The sequence below is a fragment of the Pantherophis guttatus genome, chromosome 1 (assembly GCF_059756535.1).
Source record: "Pantherophis guttatus breed Tessera chromosome 1, ASM5975653v1, whole genome shotgun sequence".
NCBI classification, from domain to species: domain Eukaryota; kingdom Metazoa; phylum Chordata; class Lepidosauria; order Squamata; family Colubridae; genus Pantherophis; species Pantherophis guttatus.
The window spans coordinates 331118784-331130547 of record NC_142063.1 but is presented as its reverse complement, the minus strand read 5'-3'; positions in this window follow the sequence as shown (position 1 = coordinate 331130547).

The window sequence follows — 11764 nt, the reverse complement described above, 5'->3', positions numbered from 1 at the left end:
TTATTACTGTTTTTATATTATTCAGCGAATATATCCCATTAGCATAACACACTTATAGTACCATATTGCAGTAAATTCACAAAACCCATCTCCCATCTTTCCTTAAAATTGCAAAGCTAAATAGGTCATAGTATATGACTAATCCTTGCACAGGTAGTCCTTGACTTAAAACAGTTCATTTAGTGACCGAAGTTATGCCGCCACTGAAAAAGTGATTTATGACCATTGCAGCATCCCCATGGTCATGTCATTTACATTTGGATGCTTGGCAACTGGTTCATATTTATGACGGCTGCAGTGTCCTGGAGTCATGCGATCATCTTTCCCGACCACCTGACGAGCAAAGTCAATGGGGAAGCCAGATTCACTTAACCAATGTGGCAAGTGGTAAAATGAGGCAAAACTCATTTAACACATTTCTCACTTAGCAACGTAAATTCTGGCCTTAATTGTGGTTGTAAGTCGAGGACTACCTGTATACTAGCAGATAAAACATGGCAAAACCACAAAAGTAGGAAGCCAGGAGGATCTGCAGGAAGTCAGTCATGAAGGACTCCTTGGGAGGACTGGATATCGCTGTGGTTAATGAGATTAATTTGCTGATGTCATTTGCACGATGTGGCTGCAGTATGCAAAACATATTCCAATGGATCCAGAGTTGAGGCTGCACATTAGGCATACAAATTTGAGACGCTAGAAGGCCAAAATGGGCAAATTAATGATAAATAAGAGTGATCAATAAGAGTGAAATGGATGTTGGCTTACCTGAACGTCCCTTTTCAGCTCACTGCAATGACAATCCACACATGGGTAATCACTTCATGCTTAGCTTGAGACTCAGTGTTTAAACTTTTTCCGTTGGTCTGGCCATGTCCTCTTCAGTCTTTTTCACGAAGGCATGTGCAATAGAGCGCGTAGAATCACCATCCAAAGGAACATACAACCGGCCGTACAATCCAAGGAGGAACCGTCACCCAGAACCTGTAGAAGAAGCACAAAGAACCACCCTGGCCCCAGAGCAGACAGGCCATAGGGAGGGTTGGATTGTCGTCGCAGCGAGCTGAAAAGGGACGTTCAGGTAAGCCAACGTCCATTTTCCAGCTTCGCTGCTCCGACAATCCACACATGGGATATACCCAAGCTTATACACACTGGGCGGGGGCCTGACTGCTCCCCTGGTCCTGGGCAGAAATTACACATCGTAAAACACGTCTCCCAAATGATGCCTCGGTCGAGGCATAAATATCTAATTTGTAATGCCTTACAAAAGAAGATAAAGATGACCAGGAAGCCACCCTGAAGATGTCCTCTACTGATGCTTGGGTAGCCCAAGCGGCCAAAGTGGCTGCACTTTGAGTAGAATGCGGCAAAATCTTCCCTGGCAAGGGCTTGGCTGCCAATTCATAAACTTTAGAAATACACGCCCTCAGCAATCTGACAACTGTAATGGGCGAGACTTTTTGTCCCATAGATGACGGGTTAAATGAAACTAACATTCTTCGGAAGGAAGCCGTCCGTGCAATATGGCGCCGGAGCGCTCTGCGTACATCCAGCGTGTGCCACCTCGCTTCGGTTGGATTGTGAGGATCAGGGCAAAAATCTGGTAAAATGAGCTCTTGAGCTCGGTGAAAGTAGGAATTGATTTTAGGCAAAAATGCTGGATCCAAACAAAGTACTACATGATTGGTATGAAAGATGCAAAGGTTACTTTGAATGGAGAGTGTTGACAGGTCAGAAACCCCGCGAGCAGTTGTCACCGTTAATAGAAATACAAGCTTTAATGACAAGAATTTAAGACCGACGGATCCCATGGGTTCGAAAGGTGCATCAGTTAACGCTTGTAGTACCAACGTGAAATCCCATGTTGGATATCGATGAACTATGGGCGGAAGAAGATTATTAGCACCCCTGAGGAAGGAACCAATCCACGGGTGATGTGACAAAGTCCCGTAAGTATCACAGGTAAGTACCGTAGATAGTGTTGCCACTTGGTGACGGAGGGTCGAGGGCGCTAATCCCTTGTCCAGTCCAGATTGTAAGAAGTTGAGCATGTCGGACATGGATGCTGATGTTGGCTCAACATGAGCCCTGGAACACCACTGGCAGAAAATACGCCACGAAGCATTGTAAATTCGAGTTGTTGAAGGTCTCCTGGAAGTCTGCATGGTATCTATAACTTTCCCTGAAAGATTGTCCCTCCGCAAAAGGACCCTCTCAAATGCCAGATGGTCAACCTGCGTCACTCGGGCTCCAGATGACAGACGACCCCCCTCGCTGAGAGAGACCTTCTCCGGAGGAATCTTCCAGGGACGAGACACTGACAAATTTACGAGATTGGCGAACCACGCCTGACGCGGCCAGTGAGGCGCGACGAGAAGGATTTCTGCATTCGCGGTGCAGTTTTCAAAAAACTTGTGGTATGAGAGGAATAGGTAGATAGAAGGCATATAGAAGGCCTCGAGGCCATGTGCAACGAAGGACATTGGATCCTTCCGCCCTGGGAGATGGGAATCTTGAAAAGAATCTTAGTAGTTGTGCATTTTCTGGTTGAGCGAACAGGTTGAGAATTGGGTTCCCGAATATCAGAGACAATTCTAGAAATAGCTGAGGATGAAGCCTCCACTCAGATGGGTCGAGATGGCTCCTGCTCAGCCAGTCCACTTGAAGATTCAATGACCCCAAAATGTGTTGCGCTGTCACAGAAAGAGTGTGCCTCTCTGCCCAGTTCAGTAAACGTTCCGCTTCCTCCATAAGTTGCTTGGACTGGGTGCCCCCTGTCGGTTTATATGGGCCTTTGTAGCCATATTTTCTGTTAGTATCAAGACATGGCGACCAGAAACCTGGGCCTGGAAATGACGAAGTGCAAGTCTCACTGCCCGTAGTTCCAACCAATTCATGCTTTGGCGACGTTCCGCCAGAGACCGCAGACCTTGTGCCACCTGCAATAGATGTGCGCCCCATCCGTGAAGACTCGCATCGGTCATTAGCATGATGCGGCCGGATTCCTGAAAGAAACACCTCTTCAGTAAGGCTGATGATGTCCACCATTGGAGAGACAGACGGACTTGAGATGGTATCTGCACTTTGGACAGGGAAGTGCTGCGTCCCCATCTCTGGAATGGTAACAGGAACCACTGTAACAGGCGAGAATGGTGACAAGCCCATGGACAATCGATAGAGCAGAGATCATCTTCCCCAACAATTTGGAAAGGAGAAGCAGCGGAACTAATCTTTGTGATAAGATTGATGACACGATCTCCTGTATACTGTGCTGACACTCTGGCGAAAGAAACACTTGGCCCTTGAGCGAATCTATCACCGCTCCTAGGTGGACAATTTGCGTGGTGGGATGCAGGTGGCTCTTTTGTAGATTGATCGTGAACCTATAGTGTTGAAAGGTACGAATCACCGTGTTGGCGTCGGTCAGTGCCTGCGATGGACTGGACAACAGAATTAAGATGTCGTCCAGATAGCAAAGTAATCGAATTGGTACAAGGTAGACGGATGCTGCTACTGCTGCAATCAATTTCGTGAACGTCCTCGGTGCCAACGAAAGTCTGAACGGCATGGCCCGGTATTGGTAATGATGATTTGCATACGCAAATCTTAGAAACTTCCAATGTCCTGGGTGAATTGGCACATGCAAATACGTCTCCTTCAGGTCCATTGACTGTAGCAGGTCCCCCTGTCTTACTGATGCCAGAATTGATCTGAGCGATTGCATCCTGAATCGCCTGTACAATATAAATTGATTTAATTGTTTGAGATTTAATATCCCTCTCCAACCCCCCCGAACTTTTCGGAACTAGAAAGAGGATGGAGTAAAACCCCATCCCCTCCTCATTCTGTGGCACCGGTTCGATAGGTCTGATATGTAAAAGATGTCGAATCTCATCCTCCATAAGTTGTTTCTTTACATGGAGATGAGGAACCAGGCACGGAATATACCTGTTTGGTGGTTTGGAGAGGAATTCCAATGTCAGACCGAATTCTACAGTTCATCGAATCCAAGCATCCGCTGATCCGGAGTCCCATTGGCAGTAAAATTGTTGAAGATGGCTGCCAATTGGGGATTGTGGCTGGGAGTCACTTGCCACAGCGGAAGGACCGGTTACCGGTACCCCTGAAGTATCTTTTGGACTGGGCCTGGTGTCTGCCATGGTACCGGAACGTTGCATGGTCAGATTGTTGGTTAAATCCCCGTGGGTAAAATTGTTGATAATAGGACCCTCCGGATCCGGAATCATAACGAAAGGGCTGACGGTATGAATAAGATGCGAATCTGCGGTCCGGTCTCCTTTGGGAGGAAAAAAGGACCTTCTGTTTGTCACATCCTTCTACTAAAGCTGGATCTAAAGCCTTCCCAAAGAGTTGTGACCCTTTGTATGGGGCAGACGCAAGTTTCCATTTAGATTTGTTATCTGCTTTCCAGTGGCGAAGCCACAAAAGTCGGTGCGATGTTACAGCTGATGCTAAAGCCCTGGAAGCAAACTTCACTGCATCTAATGATGCATCTGCCGAATATTCAGTGGCGGCGACCACCTTATTAATATCCTGGTGTAAGCATGCTGCCTCAGGAGGCAAGCGGCTTTGCAATTGTCTGAGCCAAATGAGAGATGCTCTATTGAAGAAAGCAGAAGAAGCCGCCCGGATAGCCCAAGCGGTCGCTTGATGAACCTTTCTGAGAGACAACTCTGACTTCCGATCTTCCATCCTAAGGCCCTCCATGATGTCATTAGACAAGATAGCCGAAGAGGTAAGATTAGCGACTGGAGCATCTACTGCTGGCAATTGTAACAGATTGTCCAGATTAGGAGCAGCACAATACAGCTTTCTATCATGGGCGTTAGGTCCCACAAGAGAAAGGACGTTGGATTACCTAAACATTCCTTTTCTTGGCGATGCGAAGCAATTCATCTGTGGGATTCCATCATTCTTCAGTTATAGGGACTGAAGGAGTACTGTGCCTTTAAATTTTTCTTCTGGCCACTCCTTCCTGGTTCTGTGTCACCTCAGTTATTTCTCGAAGGAATTCTACAGGAGACGTGTTCTGAAAAAGGAGGAAAAAACACAAGACACCTCCACCCCACCCCAGACAGCCTGAGAGGTGGGATGAATTGCTTCGCATCACCAAGAAAAGGAACGTTCAGGTAATCCAACGTCCTTTTTCCATGGCGATGCTACGCAATTCATCTGTGGGATATGCCCAAGCACCCAAATACTGGGAGGGAGGCTGGCTGGGCCCTTGGACCCCAGGGGAGTGGACAGACTGCAACACCCTCCGGCCAAAGGAAGCTTCTGCCGAAGCCACGGAGTCGATCTTGTAATGGCGGACAAATGGAGAAAACAACGTCCACGTAGCAGCGCGAGAAATGTCCAGAATGGATGCTTGAGTGGACCAAGCGGCTGACGTGGCAGCGCTGCGGGTTAAGTGCACCCAAATTCTCCCTGGAGAAGGTCTGCCCTGTGAGCTATAAGCCGAGGCGATGCAAGCCTTAATCCATCTGGCTACAGTTTGAGATGAAACCTTCTGACCCATGGATGCTGGGTGGAAGGAAACCAAAAGTGCCTCAGTCTTACGAAAAGAGGCAGTTCTGGCAATGTAGCGGCGCAGGGCTCGCCTGACATCTAGTGTGTGCCACTGAGTCTCTAGAGGATGACGAGGTTGGGGGCAAAAATCAGGCAGTATAATCTCCTGTTGCCTGTGAAAAACGGAATTAACTTTGGGTACAAAGGAGGGATCTAGTCTGAGGACAATTAAATTGGGCTTAAAAAGACATAGGTCACTACGGATTGATAGGGCTGCTAGTTCAGACACCCTCCGTGCCGATGTAATGGCAAGAAGGAATGCCATTTTCAGAGTCAAAAAGCGAAGATTCACAGAAGCTATAGGCTCAAATGGCGAGGTTGTGAGTGCCCTCAAAACTAGAGACAAGTCCCATGAGGGGTACCTATGGATGGGCGGAGGCCGGAGGTTAGTAGCCACCTCGCAGGAAACTTCTATTGCGGGGTTCGAGGGTAAGGGACCGAGTGTCACCAGACCCCAAGACCGTCGCTAAGGCAGCCACCTGACGTCTAAGTGTGGAGGGAGCTAAGCCCTTAGCAAAACCCGCTTGTAGGAAGTCTATAACTTCTGGCACTGACACGGAAGTAGGGTCAATATGTCGAGCGGTACACCATTGACAGAATGCTTTCCAAGAGGCATCATAGATCCTTACGGTTGACGGGCACCTAGCTGCCTGGATGGTACGGATGGCGTCCCCCGATATATTGTCTTTCCTCAGGTGGACCCGCTCAAGCGCCAAACGGCTAATTGTAGCCACTGGGGGATTGGATGGAGTAAATGTTCCCTGGCTGAGCAAAATCCTGTCCTAAGGGATGCGCCACGGACGTCGCATGGAGAGGGACACCAGATCTGTGAACCAGGCGTGTCGGGGCCAGTGTGGTGCGACCAGAAGAAGTTCTGCATGTTCCCGTAGCAGCTTGCGGATCACCCCCGGAATCAGAGGGATGGGGGGAAAAGCATAAAGTAGACCCGGGGGCCATGGACACCTTAGGGCATTGAAGTTCTCGGCTCCCGGACAAAGAAAACGAGTCACAAACCTGGGAAGCTGAGCGTTGTCCCGATGGGCGAATAGGTCCACCAGTGGTTGGCCGAACTTCTGCACCAGCTCTTGAAACAGATCCGGGTGTAACTGCCACTCGGATGGGTCCAGATGCTTTCTGCTGAGGCAGTCCGCTCTTATTTGCAGACCCGGAAATATGTTCCGCCCTCAGGGACAGTAGGTGAAGCTCCGCCCAGTCCAACAATGTCTCCGACTCCAGCATGAGAGCCTGAGATTGGGTGCCCCCTTCCTGGTTTATATGGGCCTTTGCCAACATGTTGTCCGTGAGGACAAGGACATGGCGGTGATGCACCATCTGTTGAAAATGGACTAGGGATAGACGCATGGCTCTCAGCTCTAGTACATTGATATTGTCCCAAGAGTCCGACTGTGTCCAAAGTCCCTGGATCATCTGAGTCTCCAGGTGACCTCCCCAACCGGAGAGGCTCGCGTCTGTGGTGAGCACTATTCTGAAAGGTTCGTGAAAACGACAACCCAGTGCTAGGGTCCCCGATACCCACCACAGGAGGGACACACGTACCTGAGGTGGAAATGATACTGTGGTCCTGGATGACCCCTGGCCCAGTCTCTGAAACGGCAGGAGAAACCACTGGAGTGGTCGTGAGTAACGCCGTGCCCACGGTACAATTCCTAAACATGAGATAAATTTGCCAAGCAAACGAGACAAAGTTATGAGAGACACTCGCCTCAAGGCCAGGATATGGAGAACCAGGTCTTTGATGTTCTGTTGATGCTCCTCCGAAAGGAAGACCTGTAGCTTCACTGAATCGATTCAAGCTCCAAGATGGACGTGGAAGGAAGGAGATGGCTTTTCTGACGATTTATAGAGAAGCTGTGAAGTTCCATGACCCGACAGACTGTCAACATGTCCTGCTGTGCTTGGGTGGGGGAACTGGACAAAATCAAAATGTCGTCTAGGTAACACAATATGCGGATGGGAATTAGCTGAATGGAGGCCGCCACGGCCGCCAACAGTTTGGTGAAGACCCTCGGGGCAGATGAGAGACCGAACGGCATCGCTCAGTACTGGTATTGTCGTCCGGTGAACAGAAACCAGAGGAACTTGCGATGCTGGGGGTGAATTGGGACATGGAGGTAGGCCTCCTGAAGATCGATGGACGTCATCACGTCCCCCCTTCGAACACAACTCAAGATGGTCTTGAGAGACTGCATCTTGAACCTCTTGTACCTGATGAATCTGTTGAGATGTTTGAGGTTCAAGATGGCTCTCCACCCTCTGGAGGACTTGGGGAACAGAAACAAAATCGAATACACCTCCTTCCCTTGATGAGAGGGTGGCACCGACTCTATAGCCCCTATGTGTAGAAGATGTTGAATCTCTGCGCTGAGGTTGTCCCGCCTGACCTTGTTGAGGAGCACTGGGGAATGAAAAAATTTCTGGGAAGAGTTTGAAATTCCAACGTTAGACCTAGACCCACCGTGCGATGGATCCAGGGGTCGGACATGGTGGATTCCCACTGGGGCAAGAAATGAAGGAGTCGCCCCCCAATGGGAACGAAGGGGAGGGAGTCATTTGAGGCTAACACAATATAAGCAGAGTTTGAACTCGGGTCCCCGAGCAGGTACTCTGCAGCCGCCATTGACAGGGAGCGAAATGGCGGCGGAGGAAGAGCCAGCGGACCAGCAACCTCACAACCGCTCGCCGGCGGCCAAGAATTACAGCCCTCAGGCTGTGCCGACTCTCCTGTTGAAGAAAAGCCGCTCGCTGCGAAAAAGGGCGGTGGACAAGTCAAGCCAGCTCACCAAGCGACTCCCATGCCTGCAGCCGACGGCTAGCCGCCTCCGTGGCAGCCGCACGCCATTTGGAATTTTTTTTTTTAAACGCTCCCTTATCTGACCAAAAAATTATAACTATATACAGGAATTATCTACACTATCTACAAAAGTCAAATACTAAGGCACTAAGATCAAAGAAGAAAACCCTCAGAACAAGAGAAACCTAAACTCATGTCCCTACACGAAGACTGAGAGAAATAACTGAGGTGACACAGAACCAGGAAGGAGTGGCCAGAAGAAAAATTTAAAGGCACAGTACTCCCTCAGTCCCTATAACTGAAGAATGATGGAATCCCACAGATGAATTGCGTAGCATCACCATGGAAAACCAGGTTGGTTCCACGGTTTCTGAATTACATCAGAAAATAAAGGTGGACATGGTATAAAGTCTTGTGCAGCTTTGGGTAATCTAAAGAGACCACCATGGAGATTAGAAGGGTTTGGATCTCGGGAAGAAGAACTGTCTTCCACGCCCATATTAGTAGCTAACTTAGCTTTATGTAGAAGCGATCTAATTACTGAAGGACGAAATAAACCAACAAAAGCTGGTACGTCAGGATCCATCCCTTCATCCTCAGACAGCTCAAGCTGGCCATAATCATCATCATTTAAAATAGAACCCTCAGCATGAGTAGGATCATGTTCAGAAGGATATGCTGTAGTATTATAATCCTGTATTGGCCCTTGATGGGCAGAAATGACCTCAGCAGCAAGCAACTTGGTGCCCTGTTGAATGGTAACAGCCAATATCTTAGAAATGGCCTCTGAAATTACAGATTGAACATCTAAATTTGGCGTAGACTGCTGACCATCATCTGCTCAAAGACCTGCAGGGGTAGGTGTGAAGGTGGCTTCAGGCAACTGGCAAACTACCCCAGCCGTACATTGTCCCATTGAAGATGTAGAGGGAGCGTCATTGGGTAAACCTCCAAACAGTGGCTGATCCGAGATCACCTGTCCAGGTGTCAAATTGGTCACTTCAGGTTGAGCAGAAAACACATCAGCCTGTCTCCTGACTTTATCAAACTGGCGTTCCAACGCCTTGTGATGCCTTTCTGCATCTTTATCACCCCTGGTGGCCTTACTGGAAGATTTGACCTTATCCTTGGCCACTTTACTTTTGGCCGGTGTTTTAGCACTTTGAGAAGCTGAGTGCTTTGTGTTATGCATTGTGGGGGGTGCAGGCTCACATTCAATATCGGATGATAGTGCAGAATCTGCCATAACCTCAGGTCCCCAGCAATAGTACAAGTTTAAGTATTTTAAGAATTTTAAGAAAGATCAAGTTACTAGTCCTGATCAAGAAAACAATTTTTTTCTTTTTTGAAGGGAACCTAATAAGGTCCAACCGCTTGAAAAATCGCAAAGGAAGTCAACAGTCAAATGAACTTTAACAAAGGCAAACCTGTCCTCACGATATGCAAAATGGCGGTGTCTGCAGGCGATGTCACTGAAGAACCAGCAATGTCAAGCAATAGCAGGAACCAGGCGGTGGAGAGGCAGAGCCCCTCAAAACCCGCTGCTTCACTAGGCTCAGCTTCAAATTAAGTCCATGAGCCTCAGGCAGTTCAGACAGGCTGGAAAGTCTGAAGCTTTCAAATTCGCCGCTGTGGCTTGACAGGGAAACAAAATGGGGGGTGTGAGCAGGAAAACAGCTCCTCAGCGCTGCCACGGTCTGCCAATGATAGTAAAAAATGGCATGAAGGCTTAATTCGCCTTCCACAGCGCCGTGAAGCTGGTTCCTGTTAATGGAGTGTGACCCGATTCCTCAGGCAGGGACTCTGACGCCGCTTGTTAAGATAGGGCTGTGAGATGGTGGCGGTTAAGCCAACAAGCCGGAAACCGGCACACCACCAGCGGCAAGTAAATCGCACGAAGGTACCTCAAGAAGCAGCCTCCGGCAAGCTGCTTTCCTTAAATTATCGGCCAGTGTAAGCGAGCTGGAGGCCAGACACGCTAAACACACCGCCAACAGCCGAGGGGAGAGCGCTCCAATCCCCCACACCTTCACGTTGTGCAGCTTACCTGAAATTCGCTAAAACAGAGCTCAAACAGCAAGATTCAATTAAGTACAGTCCAAAAATAAAAACAAAACTACAGACCAACAGAAATAATTCAAATTAATTCTCTGAAATTGACAGAGAAATCCAACACCAGTCTCTTCAGCAGACTGAGTGAAAAAAGACTGAAGAGGGTGTGGCCAGACCAATGGAAAAAGTTTAAACACTCAGTCTCGAGTTAAGCATGAAGTGATTACCCATGTGTGGATTGTCGGAGCAGCGAAGCTGGAAAATTGGCAGTCTGGATGCTGGTAAGATCAGCTGTTTTTGGACAAGGAGACGGTTACCATAGCAATTTTAAGATGTGTTCATCCTTTCCCTAAATGTTGTTTCCTGAATCTACAGTTCACTTTGCTGGGATTCTAGTTCAGTTTATCTCCTAGCTTCATCCTGCATTTTTGTAATCCTGCTCCAAGTTTGCATACAATGCTATAAGAGGGTTCTGCAAGAGATTCTTTGCCTTAAGTTGTGCGTTTCTGGAATGGTTGCATAAATTAATATGGAACATCTGTCTAATAATATGTTATACTGTAAGAATGCAACTCTAGATCATGTAGTAAATAAGACTGGAGAATGGAGGAGAGATGGACACAGAAGATAAAATTGGTGGCTTCATTTTTTTAGTAAAGCCATAGAAAAGCTTTTTACAGTTTTATATTTTACAGTTTGAAAAGCCTTCTCAAACATTTGGCAATCCTTAGTGATGATGATCTGGATTTGTGAAAATAAAATAAAAATGATGGTAATAAAGGTTTTGGTGTCTTGTGCTGTTGTGTTAAAAGTCTTAATAATGCTTAAGACTTCAGTGGAACAAACTGTAATCAAACAAACTTTCTTTTCATAAACGTTCAGGAATTCAGTTCCTTAAACAAATGGCAAAAAATACATCTCTGTAAAAGGAGAAAACAAAGGGTTGGGTTTTTTTTGCTTCAAGTAGTAACCAGAATCTAGTACTATCTCTGGTCAATATAGAAACCCCAGAACAAGATAAAAATTCCATTCCACTTCTACATCTTAGTTGGCTTCTTTCTTTAAGCTTTTAAAAATATTCTTCTAGCTACTGTATACACTCTGTAAAATAGCGGTTCCCAACCTTTTTGGGTCCATGGACTGGCAGCAGCAGCAGGGGGAGAGGGGATAGTTGTGCATGTGCAACCTAATCCTGCAGACGTGCAAATAAAGCTTTGTGCACTTGCCCGCCGATTGCACGGCTCTAGTTCCCAAAAAGCCACGGACCGGAACTGGTTCACGGCCCGGGGGTTCATGACCTCTACTGCAAAA